The sequence below is a fragment of the Salarias fasciatus genome, chromosome 23 (assembly GCF_902148845.1).
Source record: "Salarias fasciatus chromosome 23, fSalaFa1.1, whole genome shotgun sequence".
NCBI lineage: Eukaryota > Metazoa > Chordata > Actinopteri > Blenniiformes > Blenniidae > Salarias > Salarias fasciatus.
The window spans coordinates 28,222,737-28,241,611 of NC_043766.1; the positions used below are offsets into that span (position 1 = coordinate 28,222,737).

The following is an 18,875-nucleotide window of genomic DNA, read 5'->3' on the forward strand; positions in this document are numbered from 1 at the left end:
CATTTTCAGGGCTAGTTGATTCAGCAGGTGAGTTGTTACACACTCCTTATTGGATTCCAACTTCCATGGCCACCGTCCTGCTGTCTATATCAACCAACACCTTTTCTGGAGCAGCGGGTTTCCCCTTCCGAGTGATTGAGAAGCGAGCCTCAGACAGGTGTAGCCCCGGGAGGAACCTGGGGCTGCAAGGTGCGTTTGAAGTGTCGATGATCAATGTGTCCTGCAATTCACATTACCGTATTTTATGCCCTATAAGGTGCACGTAAAAGCCTGTAATTTTCTCAAAATCCAACAGAGCGCCTTATAATTTGATGCGCCTTTTTTGCGGCAATTACGGTAATCACCCTGATCACATGAGCAAACAACCCCTGCTTGCTAAGCTGCTAAGCTAGCTAGTGTAAACAGAACGGCACTCATGAAGCTTCAGGCACATTCTCCACTCTCCCAACCGCAGAGCACGGCACGCGGCTGCACGTGGGCGGACGTGGGAAGTGGCTGGACACCGGGCGGCAGCCCCCACGCTGCGACTCCGAGAACTGCCAGCCCCCGCCTGGCAGCCCACTCGCCGGGATGCTGGGAGCAGCTGGCCGGCTGCGGCTGAGCTGTCGGTGGGGCACTTCACACAGGAGACCGCAGCCAGCTGAACCCGGGTGACCAAGCGAGTTAGTCGTGGCCGCTCTGAGCTGCATATCCGTGAAGAGGAGCGAACCTCAGTCAAACTCGCTCTGATATGTCGTTTTATTCACACATTTCAACTGAGAATGTAACAACCTAGACTGCCAATATGTATTTTGCTCATACTACTCATACTATACATCCTATGCGCCTTAAAATGTGGTGCGCCCCATGTATGATTTTTTTTAATAAAAGCCATTCATTGACTGTGCGCCTATTAATCCAGTGAGCCTTATAGTGCCGAAAATACGGTAGTGCTCGCAGCTAGCTGCGTTCTTCATCGACGCACGAGCCGAGTGATCCACTGCTAAGAGTTGTCCAGAGGTTTGGAACATCTCTTTCTGGCCAAGGTTCCGTGAGATTGCAGTTCCAAGCCTCTCGGACCCAGAGGTCCGAGAGAGGAGAAGAAACTCGACCGGGTGCTCCCGGCCGCCGGGGCGGAGTGCCCCGCAGTGCTGGGAGACATTGAACCCGCTGGCCCCCCTCCTCCGGGTGGAGGCCCCCCCGGAGAGGGGGCCAACACACCACTCGCATTGACAGGTTTGGGTTCCTAGAGGCGCCACAGCTGGGCCCCCGGAGGAGGGGGTTTTGCAGAGCATGCGCCTGGGCCCTGCCGTCTCGGCGGTCTGGCCGTCCGCGAGGGTCATAAGGGAGGGAGCCCTGGTGGGGGGACCACTCCCTCGCTGCAGCAACTGTAGCATGTGCGTCCCCATATGGCTGGTGTCGCGGCTCTGGGGGGCATGCAGCATAGACTCCGAGCGGTCATGACGCGAGCAGGATCATATCGGCCTCCTCCACTAGACCTTTTTGCATATCCTCCACCGGATGGGTGTGACAGATGTGGGAGGAAGAGTCGGATTGGATGGAGGTCCACCGCCATGATTGGTGCAGTGGCCGTGTGCGCAACCAGGAAGCCCGGCAGGGGCGCTACCAAACCTTCCCGGGGCGCCGGGGAGATTTTAAGGGGAATCACTGGGGGAGGCAGTGGTGACCCAGGAAGGCCTGAGCAGACTTGTTCTCCGGTAGGAGAACGGACAACAATTATAAAACTTGGCTGTATTGAATCCGACATCACTGGATGTCATTTGATTTCTATCTCTAGTTTGATACCTATATCTTAAAGTCATTAGGTTTATAATTAGGTTTGACATAATGACTGAATGCATGCGCCTGCTTGCTGTGGTTGTGTCAGAGGGGCTGATCTGCGGCATTTTTTTTTTAAAGCGATTATGTTTTATTGGGGATGTTTCGGCCAAAGGGGTCCATGGAGAAACGCTTCGCCCCCACTGGACTGGGACCCCTGCTCCACCCCTGATGGCTCTACTGACTTCCTCGCGGTGCGGGTCGTGGCCAAAACCCCTCTGCAGCCCGCGGGAAGCAAGGTGTCACTATCTGTCAGGAAACCGGGCTCTGCTCACTTTAGCCTTTAGTGGTCCTTCACTCTCCTCTGCTACAGCATGAGACGCTCAGAGACGCTGACTCCACATGGTTCAGTAACACTTCCGGTCTGATATGTGGCCCTGTCAGATATCAGGCGCTTACATAAAGAGATTCAGACTCCTAACAAAACTATAAATGTCTTAACATTTAAACTTGTACTTTGTGATATGCTAAGCCCACCTACGGGCTTTGCTATTGGCACTCCTCTTGGCCCCAGGCAATCCGCTGAGACAAAACTGAAACATGCGCACCAATCCTACCCGTGTGTTGGCACATCACCACGCCCCTCGCCGAGGGTATTTTACCAACAGTCCAGGTGGCAAATCTCCCTTCTTCTTCCTCAGCCCTTGAGACTTACAAGAAGCCATTCAAGACCTTTGCGATCAAGATTCAAGATCAAGATGGACAAGCCGGCCCGCGACGAGTCGCTATCGGGCATTGGGCCTTTCACCTGCCCCTCCTACGGCACCGCTCTTATGGAGCAAGATCACCATGAGCACTGCTTCGTCTGCCTCGGCTGGCAGCATCACCGCCAGCGGACTTCATGCCCTGCCTGCCTTGCCCTGCCGCTAGAAGAATCCCAGCGGCGAGCAGCCTTCATGGGCACCGCATCACTGGCCTGCGGGCATGATGCCACCGCCGAGAATGTTCCTGCCCCCACCCCATATGACTGGGCCGAAGCAGGAAGCATCAGCGGCAGCAGCAGCAGCGTCTCAGCGTCGGAGATTGACTCAGCGTGACTCCCTCTCCACCTTCTCCCGAGCCAGCCGCCAGAGTGTCCCGCGCGAGCCTGTAGAGCAGTGGTCCCCAAACTACGGCCCACGGGCCGGATATGGCCCGCCTCCACGTTTGGTCCGGGCCCCAGAGAGGATTTTGATTTTGTTTTCATATACCGTATTTTCCGCACCTAAACCTCTAATTTTGTCAAAAACCAACAGTGTGCCCTTTTTGTGTAAATTACGGTAATAAAGACCACCCGGTTGTTTGACTATGGTTCTCATAATGTTTTGCCACCTGATCACATGAGCGACCAAGCTCTGCTCGCTCTGCTCTGGACCATAAAATCACACAACTGTCCTCCAGTCTCCCAAGCGGGGAGCACGGTGAGGGGCTGCACAGCCCAGCAAGCCGCCCGACAGGAGGAGCAACCCCCACCCGGTGGCTGGCAGCGGGAGGGGCCGCCCGGCAGCCCGCCCACTGCGACGTGGCAATCGGCTGACCGGCGGCTGAGCTGTCGATGGGGGACTTCACTCGGAAGATCAGCCGGCATCAACAGCTGGCTGGACTCCGGTGATTCAGCAAGTTACACCAGTCGTGGCCGCGTGCTGCGCTGCATGTCCATGAAGAGGAGCGGTCCTCAGTTAAACTCACTTTGATATCAATCAATCAATCAATCAATTTATTTTTGTATCGCCCAGTATCACAACACTAGTTGCTTCAGAGGGCTTCAAGATGTTACATTGGTTGGTAAAAATAAAAACAGTGAATAAGCATAATGTTAACATGTCAATATTTACAGTAACGAGACAAAACGAAACAACCACCGCCTTAGACCCTCACATCCGGCAAGAAAAAACTCCAAAAACCCAGTGGGAAAAGAAGAAATCTTGGGGAGAACCACAGTATGGAGGGATCCCACTCCCAGGGACGGACAGCTTTGGCAACAGCTAGCATGAGACAATAAGAAGTAAAGCAGGACTATGTTGAGTACAGTCCGTTGGACGGTCCAGCACAAGAACCACGGATCCCAGAAGTAGAACCGAAGCCAGTCCGCGGGCACAGCACCGACAGGAGTGTCCTCCCGGTCCGGACGGAGCTTGTTGGTAGGCCCTTGTAATAATGGAGTCAGCAACTGAAACTCGAGAAGACTCCCCCTCAAAGGGGGGGACAACAGGTGAAAAGCAATGAACGGACTAAAGGGAATAACATTCAGACATTAGAGGATAGGGCTCAGTGCACCGTACTTCCCACAGCATTCTAGCTCCTACGGCAGCTTTGTGGATAGTTTAGTATTTAAATTAGTATTTAGTTTAGTTTAGTTTAGTTTAAAATCCCTAGCTGACCTGATCATAGGCTGCATCGAAGAGAAACGTCTTGAGCCTAACCTTAAATGTGGAGACTGTGTCTGCCTCTTTGACACCACTTGGAAGCTGGTTCCATAAAAACAACGGTGTCTGATAGCTAAAGGCTCTTCCACCTAGTGTCCATTTAGAGACTCTAGGAGTCACCAGTAACCCTGCATTTTGAGAGCGAAGTGCTCTGATTGGTTGATAAGGCGTTAAAGCATCTTGGAGATAGGTTGGAGCCATCCCATTCAGGATTTTGTAAGTGAGGAGAAGGATTTTAAATCTAACTCTAAACTCGACAGGAAGCCAGTGAAGAGATTTTAGAATGGGAGTAATGTGTTCACGTCTTCTAGTTCCAGTTAATAATCTGGCGGCCGCATTTTGAACCAACTGAAAGTTTTTTAAAGCACTTTTTGGCTGCATAAAGGGAGTTGCAGTAGTCCAGTCTAGTAGAGACAAATGCATGGATGAGTTTTTCTGCATCGCTTCTAGGTAGAATGTTTCTTATTTTAGCTATGTTGTGCAAGTGGAAATATGCTGTTTTACAAGCCAGGTTGATGTGTGCTTTAAAGGAGATATCCTGATCAAATAAGACCCCGAGGTTCCTGACAGTAGAGGAGGAGGATACACTGACGTTATCTAAGGTGATAATCTGTTCGGATAGACACTCTCTCAGTTTATGGGGGCCTAGTATAATGACCTCTGTTTTGCCAGGATTAAGACGGAGATAGTTCGTAGTCATCCAGATTTTAATTTCTCTGATACAGTCACTGAGTCTGTCTATTTGATTAGTTTGATCAGGTTTCATAGATAAATACAATTGTGTGTTATCTGCATAGCAATGAAAATTGATATCGTGACTTCTAATTATGTTCCCTAAAGGAAGCATATACAACAGAAATAAAACTGGCCTGAGCACGGACCCTTGAGGAACCCCATAACTGACCTGGGAGCACGGTGAGGACTGTTGGTTAATGTGAACAAATTGGTACCTATTAGATAAATAGGATTTGAACCAGCAGAGGGCTTTTCCTCTGATGCCGACCTCACATTATAACCTCTGCAGGAGAATATTCTGGTCAATTGTATCAAAAGCTGCACTGAGGTCTAAGAGAACCAGGATTGAGACTAGACCTGCATCAGCCGCCAATAGCAAGTCATAAGTGACTTTAACTAACGCAGTCTCAGTGCTGTGATAAGCTCTATACCCTGACTGAAATTTCTCAAATAAACTATTGTCCTGTAGGTGACGGCAAAGCTGTTTAACCACGACTTTTTCCAGAACTTTTGAAATAAAAGGCAGATTTGATATTGGTCTGTAGTTGGCTAGAATATCAGGATCAAGATTAGGTTTTTTCAGCAGTGGTTTGATTACTGCAAATTTAAATGACTGTGGCACATAGCCAATTTCTAGAGACATATTTATTATAGTTACGATAGTATTTAAGATAACTGGAAGAATATCTTTGAAAAGCTTAGTTGGAATTGGCTCTAGGAGACAAGTCGAAGTTTTAGAAGACATTACAATTGAAGTAATCTCAGCCCCATCTACTGATGAGAAACTATCTAGTATTTCAGGTATTTCAGGTGGCGGCAGAACTGGATTCCCTGAGCTTCATCTGAGAAAAGCGCTTCACTGATTTAACCTCTGATGGTTATGATTTTATCATTAAAGAATTTAAGAAAGTCATGGCAGTTTAAAGATTCTGGGATTACTGGTTCCACTGCAATATGACTGTTTGTCAGTCTGGCTACAGTGTTGAACAGAAACCGAGGGTTATTTTTGTTTATTTCTATTAAACAAGAGTAATATAATGTCTTGGCTTTAAAAACAGTTTGTTTATAGCTTAGCAAGCTACATTTCCAGGCCTTCAGAGATTGTTCCAATTTAGATTTACGCCACAGTCTTTCTAATTGCTGAGTTTTTTGTTTGAAACCATGGAGCAATGCGCCTGGGTCGATTGGTTTTCAGCTGCAACGGAGCCACTACGTCAAGGGCAGATTTTAGTGAGTGCATAGCACTGTCAACAAGCTGATCCCTATTATCATCACCGGTCAATAAGCTCATTTCTGTGAGTTCACAAGATAATGAAGAAAATGCAGGCTGGATCAATTCTTTGTACCGAGCCACAGATTTTTCAGATAATGTCCGTATCAGCTGAATTTTATCTTTTTGAGCAGAGTAGTCTTCAATCAAAACTTGAAAAGTAATCAAAAAAATGGTCTGAGAGTATGAGGTTCTGAGGGAGAACATTTAGGTCACTGACCTCTATCCCATATGTTAAAACCAGATCCAGGGTGTGCTTGTGACTATGAGTGGATTCATCAACATTTGGAGTGAAACCGATGCTATCTAATACTGCAATAAACACATTACTCAGACTGTCACCAGAATCATCCACATGGATGTTAAAGTCACCTATTATAAGAATCTTGTTATGAGCCAATACTATATTGCTTAAAAACTCTGAGAACTCAGTTAAAAAGTCAGAGTAAGGAGCAGGAAGTTGATACACAATAATTAATAGCACAGCTTTTTGATTCTTCCAATTTGGACAAGTAAGCATTAGTATTAAGCTTTCAAAAGAGTTGAATTTAACATTAGTTTTGGGTTTAAGAAGAAGACTGGAGTGCGATATCGCTGCCACACCTCCACCTCGACCTGTTGATCTAGCTGTTTGGAAATTAACATAGGTTGGAGGGGTACATTCATTGAGCCTCACATAGTCATCTTGCTGAAGCCAAGTTTCTGTTAGAGCAAGGAGATCAATGTTATTGTCACCGATAAGGTCATTAACTAACAGAGATTTAATGGAGATTGCTCTAATGTTTAGTAGACCACATTTTATGTATTTCCTACTGGAAAAGTTATTTTGTCTCATACAGGTGTTAAGCTTTTTACCCATTGACTTTTTTTAATGCTTTGAGCACTATGGACAGACACAGTCTCTGTTTGCCTAGGTAAACCTCCATGCTTGACTTGTAAAAATCCGGGAACAGGAGTACTGACAGGATCAACAAGATCAACAGAGGAGTGTTCTACACGACTGCTCTGCACCCGGGGCTCATAGCTGGTTTGTCAATTTAGAGTACTAAGCCGATCAGCTATATTGTGAGCTAAGAGGGCTGCACCATCCAAAGTTGGGTGGATGCCGTCCCTGCGGATGAGCCCAGGCTTTCCCCAGAAGGTGCACCAGTTGTTTAGAAAAATAACACCGTTTTCCTCACTCCATCTAGACAACTTGCAATTGAATGATGAAAGTGGGCTATACATTTCATCATTGACCAAATTGGGCAGGGGACCAGAGAACATTACGGCATCAGACATCGACTTAGCCAATTCACACACCGAGGCTACTTGTAGTTTGAGCACCTCTGATTATCTCCGCCAGGCATCATTACCGCCTGCGTGAATCACGACTTGACGGAATCTCCTACCTTCCTGTTTTAAAAGCCTAAGGTTCCCCTCAATGTCACCCACTCTGGCCCCCGGGTAACACCTAACCTTCACCGCTGGCAACTTCACGTCTCTAACTATAGAGCTGCCAGTCACCAGCGTGTCCAGTTCAGGCAGTGTGTCGTCGCTGAGGGGAGAGAACCTATTGCAGACGTGAAGCGGTTCTTGGAGTGCTACGTGGCGGTGCTTAGCACTAGCCTTCCTCCGAACTGTCACAAACCGGGTCCTGGTCTTGCCCCGGCTGCTCGGGACATGCTGCGGGGCTAGGCTTGCTAACACTCCTCTCACTGCAGGAGCGGGCTGCGAGCCCTGCCGCTACCTCGCTGTAGCTAGCGCAGCCCTGCCCCTCACATCTGTGCAGCCGCTCCTCTAACTCAGTTACCCTGGCCTCCAGCACTGTCAATACACTGCACTTGACACAAATACCCCTATCGTCAAGGGAGGCAGGGTTCTGACTCAACATACGGCATACTGAGCAGGAAAGAAAAGAAGATAGAGGGGAGGACGCCATAGCGGTCCCAGCGGACCAAGCTAGTTAGCACGCTAAGCTAGTTACCATGCCGGTGGCGCTGACGGCGGAGAAGAAATGTAATTCACGAGAGATCACTGGTCAATCGGGGGTGAAAATAACCCCGGGGGGGTAAATAACCCTGATTTTTTGATTGCTTCGTGAATTAACAGTAATAGCAAGAGAGAGACAGCAAGCACTTCAGTCGCTCGCAAGCTTCACCAACACAGAAAACACTCACCAGAGTGACGTCAGCAGTCACCGCTTTGCTCACTACTGAACACATTTCAACCGAGAATGTAAACCACCTTGTTTATTCTATGTGCGTCATAATGCGGTGAAAAAAGTAAAAAAAAATAAATAAAAAAAAATAAAAAAGCCATTCATTGACGGTGTGCCTTATAATCTGGTGCACCTTATAGTGCGGAAAATACGATGTGTGTATGTGGATTTGACAATAAAGTTGGACTTTTGTAATCAAATGTTCCTTAGTTATGAACTATTTTCATTATTATATATATTATATATTATATATATTATATATATTATTTTCATTATTAATTATTATTATTAGTGCTCCACTGGCTAAGCTCAGAGTCATGCCGTTACAAAGTGTTCGTTGGCACACGCATCGCAGAGATTCAATCTCTTACCGAAGGAGCCAGCTGGAGATACGTGGACTCTCCAAGAAATCCAGCCGATGACATAACGCGAGGTCTGAAGCTCTCAGATGTGGCACATCCACACCGATGGATCAGTGGTCCAGATTTCCTCCATCAGCCTCATGACCAGTGGCCGACAATGCCAACTGTAACAGTACTGTTACAGTTGGCAACTGTAATGAGAACAAAACTGAAGTAATTGTGTTTGGTGAACCTGTTCCTGCCTTTGACCTCGGAGTTCCTCACAGTTTTTGTGTAAAGAACCTCGGCGTCATCATTGATAGTTCTTTTAAACTAGAGAAGCAAATCAGTGCTGTGGTGAAAGCCAGCTTCTTCCAGCTGCGACTGATCGCCAAAGTGAAATCCTACTTGCCCTCTGACCAGTTGGAAAAATTAATTCACACATTCATTACGGCACGTCTGGATTATTGTAATTCCCTATATTATGGTCTGGACGCTTCATCCATTCGTCGCCTACAGCTGGTACAGAATGCCGCTGCTCGCCTCCTCACAGGGAGAAGGCGCTTTGATCATGTTACTCCTGCGCTTCAGTCACTTCATTGGCTCCCTGTGTCTTTTAGAATTCAATTTAAAATTTTACTGCTTGTATTTAAATCTTTGAATGGTCTGGCCCCCGAATATTTGTCTGAAATGTTGTGTTTGTATGCTCCTGTAAGAGCCCTGCGGTCATGTGACCAGCTGCTCTTAACCTGTCCCCGATCGAGACTGAAAACCAGAGGTGACAGGGCGTTTGCGGTCGCTAGACCTAAACTCTGGAATGAGCTCCCTCTGAACATTCGTTCTGCTTCATCTGTTGAGTGTTTTAAGTCTTTGTTAAAATCACATTTATTTGCTCTGGCGTTCAACACAAGCTGAGCTGGACATTTTTGTAAGTTATTGTTTTTAAACTTTTGTATTTTTCTATTGTTTTTTTTTCTTTTCTATGGTGTTATCAACATGTGCAGCACTTTGGGCAGAGTTTTCTGTATTTAATGTGCTATAGAAATAAACCTTGACCTTGACCTTGACCTTGTAACAGAAGCAGTGCCTGAGGCCGTTGAACTCAGAAAGTCCATCCTCATTGGTGTTACATCAGAGGTGCATGATCCAGACCTACATGATCCAAATCAGTTCCGCATCTGGAAGGATCTAGTACATGCTACCGTCACTTCCCGCCATGGGGCGGCTACCTCCAGCGAGAGGCAAACAGCTGATGCAGCCACTTACATCTCAGCAGAGAAGTTACTCTTGGCTAAGGCTCAACAAGACTCCTTTCCTGGTGAGTTGAAGGCCCTCAAGGCCGGTCGACCCATCCCAACTGACAGTCGCCTGGTGACACTCTCACCCGAGTACGATGAAGCCACAAAACTCCTACGTGTCGGAGGAAGACTACGACATGCAGAGGATCTCGAAGCAGATGCGATCCATCCAATCATTCTGGACCCAACGCACCAGATCACCAAACTGTTGATTCAAGAATTTGATCAGAAGCTTCTCCATCCAGGATCTGAACGGGTGTTAGCTGAGATGCGACGCCAGTACTGGGTCCTTCGTGGCCGGGAAGCGATACGGAAACACCAGCATGGCTGCAGGGAATGTCAGCTCTGGCGGGCCAAGCCAGATGTCCCAAAGATGGCAGACCTTCCACCCTCCAGGCTGCGCATCTACAAGCCACCGTTCTATTCTACGGGAGTGGATTGCTTTGGGCCGTTTATCGTGAAGATTGGCCGCAGGACTGAAAAGCGATGGGGGATCATATATAAGTGCCTAACCACCAGATGTGTCCACCTCGACCTGCTGGAGAGCCTGGATGCAGATGCATTTCTGCTGTCTCTACGATGATTCATTGCCAGGCGAGGCACCCCATTTGAACTCCTGTGCGATAACGGCACCAACTTTGTTGGAGGAGAACGGGAGTTACGAGAAGCCTTCAATGCCATGGCACCAGAGCTACAAGACCAGCTGGCAAGACAGAAGATCTCTTTCCAGTTCAATCCCCCAAGCGCTCCACGTTTCGGCGGAACCTGGGAACGAGAAGTTCGCTCAGTGAAGGCAGCTCTCAGAGTCACCCTTAGAGAGCAGTCAGTGCCAGAGCCAGTCCTCTACACCCTTCTCGTCGAAGTGGAGGGGATTTTGAATGCTAAACCACTTGGATATGTCTCCGCTGACGCCGCCGATCCCGACCCAATAACACCACATGTTCTACTCATGGGACGTTGTGATTCCTCCCTGCCACAGGCGCTGTATGACTCCAGCAGCATTCTGGGGACACGACGATGGAGACACAGTCAGGTGCTAGCAGACAACTTCTGGACAACTTTCATCCGACGGTATCTGCCAAGCCTACAGGGGAGATCGAAATGGCAGACTGATGGAGACAAGCTGACCGTGGGCAAGGTGGTCCTCATCGTTGATCCACAACTCCCACGAGCACTATGGCCAGTGGGCAATGTTGTCAAGATCCATCCTGGAGTAGACGGGAACATAAGAGCGGCCACTGTCCAGGTTAAAGACAAGATCTACGTGCGGCCTGTTGCCCGACTCATCCAGCTGCCCAAGATCAGTGACTCGGAGGATACCACAAGCTAAGGGACTTTCTCTTGGAGTTCAAATGTCCTCAAGACAGACATTTGGGGGCGGCTGTGTGAGAAAGCCCTAAAGATCCAACAGCACCGCCTGCTGGTGACTGGAGGAATGCAGCCTGAACTAGTCTGGGCATGCCCAGTCACACTACAGCTGCAGGCCGATTCTGCAGGAGGACTTTATGGAGCTGTGTGGAGTTTTTGTGTGTTTTCCTGCCTTTTGTGTGCGTTCATGACGAAATGTAAGTCATTTTCCACTTCTCACTGAAGTATATTTTATGTTTATTGAAGTATTTTGTTATTTCATAGAGATATGTTGTGTTTCCCTTGCTGATTAGTCCTATTTGAATATAAGTTAGTCCTGCTTGTAATTTGTTGATTCTGCAGCCAAGTTCACATGCTTATTGTGATTTATTGCACATCAATATTGCATCCTGATTTACTGATTTATAATTGTGACTGTGATTGGTTTGTATTATCCATGTTCAGCTGTTAGTTGATTCACTGCTCACTATTGTTTAGAGCATTTTGTGACACAGTGATTATTCCTTGTTTTTCCAGACCACACACACACACACACACACATATATACACACATACACGCATGCATAAATACGCATAGTGTTGCTGCTAAAGAAAGAAGAATAAGAATAAAGAAGAAGAAGACAAACTGATCTCTCTGTCCTGTTTCCCGACTCTCTGACCGGAGTCATTGGCCATAATCTTCCGCCTCATCCAGAAATCCTATATTCTGAGACTCGCCCCTCAAACAGTGGCAACAGAGGGGTGTTACTTGCGTTGTCTTATACAGTTGTTTATCCTCGTTATGGTCACTATATGAAGGTTTGTATGCTTAGGAAGTGTTTTCTGTTGTGTGTGTATTAATGTTTTGGCGCTATCTCAAGGGTTTGGCCGAATTGGGCTGGTTTTTATAAAAATGGGCGGGTTTTCAGTTGTGCTTGGGCGGGAAACTACCATGAGGATCTGGCAACACTGCAGGAGGTTAGAGGCGGGTCTGCAGGCGGTGGGAAAGGAGTCTAAAAAGGCGATAGTTAGCGGGTCACAGACACCGGTCGACGGGAAAGGGGTATTAGCGGGTTCAAACGGGTTTTTTGGGCCAGTGGGAAAGGGGTACTGATGAGGTCGATGCAGCGTGGCCACGTTAGTGCACTTGTTGTTTTCGGAGACAGCGTGAGATATCCTTCATCAAGATGCCCAACATTGGCAAGATTGCGAGACCGGGGGGGGGGGCATGAAAGTCATGAAAACATGAAAAGTCATGAAAACATGACTTGTGAATTTTTGGGGGGCCCCGAAATATTAGCAAAATGCTGTTTCCCCCGAGTATTTCCTTTATTTTATTGTCATTATTTTTGCAAGATCATTATCATGGATCATATGCAGAATTAAGCCGTTTTTAATGTAAGATTTGCGCATCACTATTTCACTTTAATAAAGTTGCTGGCCTGCATGCAGTACTTGCCCTCACCATTGAAGCGTGGGGGCGCTGTGCCTTAAGCATTACTTGAAGCTGACGTTCTTGCTCCGAGGCACGAGAACCCCACCCCAAATAAGTGAGCCCACCCGACAGCCGCGGTATAGTTCGCACACTGCTGCTCATCCTGTGTGAAGTAAGATGCACGTCCTTGTTCCATTTTCAATCTGTGATTCTGTGATCGATCTCGTGGTCTTCTGAAGAACGCCGTGAACTCGCACTTATCCTGATGCTCCACACCTGGCTTGAGTGAGCTGCGTCTTTTCATCCTGACTCGGCAAACGTGCAACCGATTAATCTGAGAAAACACCGACTCGGCTTACTCAAGCCACGCATTTTCATTTATCCTACTTTTGTGCAATACCCCCCGGGGGGTATTGCACAAAACCTGGATAAGGAATTAAGCCGGAAAACTGTGGTTATCCTGTGGTGGTGATCCTGTGGTTATCTTGAATGAAGTTAGCCTCAAGTCGGTTGCACAAAAGCTGGCCAAGTTTATCCCGGACAAGTCACCATGGTGATTTATTCTCTGCAGCTAGCCTGCTCCACACCAGGCTAACTACCCAGGATAAGATTAAACTGCTGTCAACAATGAGAAATGGGCATGATTTTCAGCGTTTCCTTGGTTTTTCCACACATTACATCATTTAATCATCCTGCAGCCAAATCTTACAACTGTAGTCATTGCATTTGCAGGGTCTGGTTGACTTAAGTATTATTTTGTTGCACAAATTATATGAAGACCAACAAAACTTTCAACACAGACATTTCAAAATCCTTTCTTTATGAATCCTTTCTTTATTAGCAGGGTGGATGAGTGGTAAACGCTCTTGCCTCACAGCAAGAATGTTACGGGTTTGATCCCCGGACCATGGGGCCTTTCTGTGTGGAGTTTGCATGTTCCTCCCCATGTCTGGATGGGTTTCCTCCGGATGTAAATCATATACCCGGTGGTCCTCTGTGTTCTTGATACTTCACTGAAATCGCAGCTTCTCTGCTTCACTTTCTGTGAGCTGCATAAATATTTGCACTTGTCAGTAGAGATAAAGACAATTATGATATTGACAGGATTTGATATTCCATTAAAGCTACAGTTTTGATCTAGTGTAATTGTGTTCTTGAAATGTAATCATTCAAAGCACATAAATCTAGAAAGCAGCACTTCAGGAATGTGACACTTCAGGATTGAAAAAAAAAAAACCTTGAAATTAATCCACCTTTCAGAGCATCTCTGGGGGAACGACTGCATCCTCACTGTCATTTAGCCTGACAGGTTAGGAACCTGAACACGATGAGTGTTCCAACATATTTTTTTTCTTTTTTCTTTGGAATATTTTATCAGTTGGCTGCTAACTTGTGTGTACAATCAGAATAAGCAAATGTTTCCATATCTGTTTCAACTCCAGCCCCCCCCCCCCCCCAAAAAAAAAAAATATTTTTTGAAATTGATTAATTTGGGGCTGCCAATGCAAATGAGCTCTGAATGAGTGAGCATGTCAAAACACAAACACTTCAGTGTCACAGTATACCTGCATGAAGACAAGAATCTTTCAAAATATAGGAAATTAACCTGAATATTTTGTAAATTATCTCCGAGTTGGTTTCTGGCAGCAGTGATGAGCTCTATGCTCTTCAACACTTCTTCAATGGTGGTGTTGGTGGTTGACATTCAGTTGTAGTTAATTGGCACCACTATCTGTTTTGGTGGAGAACTGTCATTTGTGGTGTGCTCTTGAAATGTGTCCGTGCGGAAAGACCCGTGTTTGGAAAAGCTTCTGAAAAAGTTTGTGGTAAAGCTGTTGTGGGGGTGCTGAGGGGGGCGGCCAAAGATTTCTCCATGGTGGCTGTGGCTAACATTGGCCACTCCCTGGCTCCACCCAGGGCCGGCGATTAGGCTGGGCATCTGGGGCACTTGCCCAGGGCGCAGAGCCATAGGGGGCGACTGACGCCGTGAGGGGCGCTGGTCGCCGGACGCCTTGCCCGGGGCGTCTAAGAAGCCGGCGCCGGCCCTGGCTCCACCCCTGCCTCCTAAATATTCACTTCCATCACATGAGTGACTTTGTCTTGTTTCTTTCCAGAGGGTCAGGAGAAGGACAAGGACGAGAATGAGGACGAGAATGAGGACGAGAATGAGGACGAGAATGAGGACGAGAATGAGGACGAGAATGAGGATGAGAATGAGGACGAGGAGGAGGAGGAGGAGGAGGAAGAGGAGGCTGATGGAAGTGGCTCCTCCTTTGATCCTCTGAAAACCAAGGCACTACAGAAAGTAATTGCCATCGTTTTGGACATCTTTGACCCCATAGATCCAACTCTCACTTCCCACAAAAAGACCATTCTTCCCCGGAACCCTGAAGTCATGTCACACAGAGCAGGTATGGAAAAGTGTGAATGAACGCATGATTGTCACTGATGGAGCATCTCCATCGTTCTTTGGTCTTTCGGTCTGTCGGTCTTTTGGATGGCTGCAGCAGCCGACAGCAGTGCATGCTGGTGCGTGCTTTTACGCGTAGCGTTTGTCCCATTCAGATGGACTGTGGCAGACTGTCAGCAGTGCGATATCAATTTACAAAATCTGTGTAGTTACCCCAATCTGTGTGTCACGTCGGGGCACTTGATGGCTGCTGCAGTGTTTCCCCTAGGTTGAGAATTTATTTGTGGTGGTGGGCCGGGTGCTGTAGGAGGACGTTGCGGTGTTTGATAAGTGCATTAACAATAATCTAGTCAAACTGGTTTATGAACCATGTGTTATTTATTCTAGATGCATCTTAAGCCTGCTTTAACATAAACAGAACCCAAAAGAAGAATGAAAGAAAAAAAAAATGACAGGAAAAATAGCCATTTAAAGCTACTTGCGAAGCTAGTTGCAAAGCTGACAGTTTGTGTCAGAGCAGTGTATTTTCTTGGTTTAGTAAAAAAGATCTCCAATGCCTTTCGGTACGGAAAGGATCGGGGGTCAGGTCCATTTATGCTGATGCGCATGCATGCAGCAAGATGCTTCCCTTGCAGCCTGTTCCTCAGTTCAGTTTTAATCTAAAAGAGAAAAAAAACTTGCATTACCATCATGCAAAAGAGCACAAGAAATTTAACTGAAATTATTCACATTGTGCTCTGATGCATTATGGTTTAAATCACTTACTAGAGCTGGGCGATATGGCCTCAAATCAATATCACGGTAATATTAAGCAGTTCACCTCGACAACGATAAATGGACGATAATGATCTACTTTGGGCTGGGGGGGGCATTTAATCACAGCTTTTTATTTTACTGGATTAAACTTGTGACAGTTTACTGTGGGCTCAGGTGGTGCAAACATTATTATTTTATTTCTCATTATATAGGGTCAATTTTCTTGAAATGCTATTACATTTATCGAGATTAGGGTACAAAACATATCTATGTATCTATGTAACTTTCACAGCAACAGACGTCCAAATCTGACAGAACTCTGCTGTTAATGTAAATGTCTTCTCTGTGGGCTTCAGGGAAAATCTGATGACTGGAAGACGATGGGAAATGATTAATGTTACATGGTTCCAGATGTTTCCAGTGTGATGTGGTGTTATGAGCAGCTGAGAATGGAAAACAACTGGATGTCTACCTGTCTCTGAATTACAAATGAGCCCAACTTATTTGTTTACAATCTCTTTCTCAGTTTCCTGTCCACACAGCATCGCTTCAGGAAATATTTACATCTATGCAACATAACAAGGACTCAAAACGATGTAGTTCACCCGCCAGGCCTTCAGATGGCGCTGTCACTCTGACACAACTCCAAAATGGAGAAGAAGACACGGAGCAGGACTCGGAGCTGTACATGCAGCGTGATGTAAACAAACAACACCAGAACATACGGCCTGTTCTATGAAAGAGCATGAGGAGCTTCTGCAGGAAAAATCAGCCAATCAAGCTGATTAGAACTTTTACTGTCCGGGACGGTCGACCGGTGTCGTGCCAAAACTTGATTTCTGCCAGAAAGTGATTTCTGGTCTGCGGAATCAGCTTTTGGCAATCAAAATAAGCTGATTTTGACATTGTAGTTTCCCTTTACTCATTTTTTAAGTGGTATAAAGCCTTGGTTTTGCTCAAATGTTGTAAATCTCACGCTGCTGTGTTATATCAAATCATTTTGAGGCAAAATATCGATCCACGTACAATACCGGAGGCATGAATCAGCTTTTGGCAAGCAAAGCTGATTTTGACATTGTAATGTCCCTTTTCTCAATTTTCAAACCGTACAACGCACTGCTTGGGATGAAATTACTCTGTTGAGCAATCTAGCAATTTTGGTGCAAAAAAAAAGAAAACGTGTAGCCTCCGTGACATATCTTTATTAGCATAACAACAAGCCAGGTTAAAATCGCCAACGAGCTCACCGGTGTTTAACAGCGATATAAGGCAACTGGACGTAAAGGAGGCTATCAAACGCAAACACAAATAAACATCGTTGGATGATCAGAAACAAACTTGTTTGAGCCCGATGAAGACTGCTGCAGAGCCACAGAAGCTGCGCTTTTCAGCTGCCCGGACTGGAAATCACTTTATGGCAGGGAATCACTTTTTGGCACGACACCGGCATTAATCTGCAGCCCTGCAGGCTGTTAGCCTGTAGCCGGTAGCGGCTAAACTGGCATGTCGCCATGCTATGTGTCCAGAGCAATGACGTATAGAATTACTCATTCTTTTCTTTTTCTTTTCTTGGAATTTGGAAATTTAACTTGGAATATCTCCGAAACTAAAGCAGCACAAACGAAAATTTCAACTGCACAAATCAGCACAAACGAAGCACTAAAAAAACTAGACCAGTCTGGTTCATTTTGGAGCAAGCTGGGGGGATGGTGAACTCTGAATGACCTTAAAAAACATAATCTTGAATATCTCCAAAACGAAAGCAGCACAAACAAAAATTTCAACTGCACAAATCTGCACAAACGAAGCACTAACCACTCAGAGTGTTTGTCTCGACTTTTTTTGTGGGTGGGGGGTCAGCTTCACTGAGCTCTATAAACCGGCTGTCGCAATACACGGGGGCGCGCGAGGGTGTTGGTGCGTGCGCGCCTGACACCCAGTGTGAAAGACGGACCGCGCGTTTTTTTTTTTTTTTTTTTTTTGTGAATTCATCTTCTTGGGCGGGTGTCAATCTACTTGGGCAGGTCGCCCAAGTAAAGTTTATGTAGGGGAAACTCTGCTGCTGGAGATGAGGTTTTGACGTATGTACAGAGGATATGTTCACACCGCCGTTCAGTTCAACAATAATCATATTGCTGTTTTTTGTCCACACGTTTGCTCCACCGATTCCAAAGGGTGCCATTCTTTAACGCTTTCCACAGTTGTTCTGCTTGCGAGTGCAGATATTCGTTCTCCAGTTCTAATATAGCAAACAGCATCAAACAAACGATTCTACCTGGCTCGAAAATGGCTCTTGCAATCGGCAATCTACAATCACCATGTCCTCCTCCCTGTGTCTTCTCCACCACACGATCTGTCTTCTCTGTTCTATCCATTTATTCTTGCTCATTGTCAATCTAGTAGATTTTTGGCAACAGTTTAGATTCTTTGATGGTGTGACATAACTTCGTACAGGTTAATATCTATTGTACAGTCCAGGTACCTTTATCCTCAGTAACACAGGTAGAAATGATGATTCACCTTGATTTTTACACTGTTTTATGCGTGCATACTTGGTCAAGCTGAGCAGTCAGCATGAAATTTAGTCCCAAACACTTTTTCTTATATTAGATGGATACATCAAATGTCCACAACAATGGGAGATGTAAATGAGATCAGACCGAATTCTAGGAGGACAGAACGCCGTCTCTGTGTGGGGATCTCTCCAACACTTCAGAATTGTCTTTGCAAAGGTTATTACGCCAGTTTTTAATATTCTAAAGATATATTTGTTTAAATAGGTACCATAGTTTTGTCCCCAAGGAGACAATCTTGGTGATCCGGGAAGTTCACAGTTCAGCCATTTACCAAAACGATCTAA

General features: G+C 46.3%; 1 long non-coding RNA gene across 1 annotated transcript; it reads right to left on the minus strand.

Annotated features, from left to right (window-relative positions):
• LOC115382110 (uncharacterized) lies at window positions 1-3,377 on the minus strand. Its single transcript, XR_003930495.1, has 3 exons — window positions 3,367-3,377; window positions 772-776; window positions 1-105 (listed from the first exon to the last, which is right to left on the minus strand). It is a non-coding gene; the product is annotated as an uncharacterized LOC115382110 (long non-coding RNA).
• Between the last annotated feature and the right edge of the window lie 15,498 nt (window positions 3,378-18,875).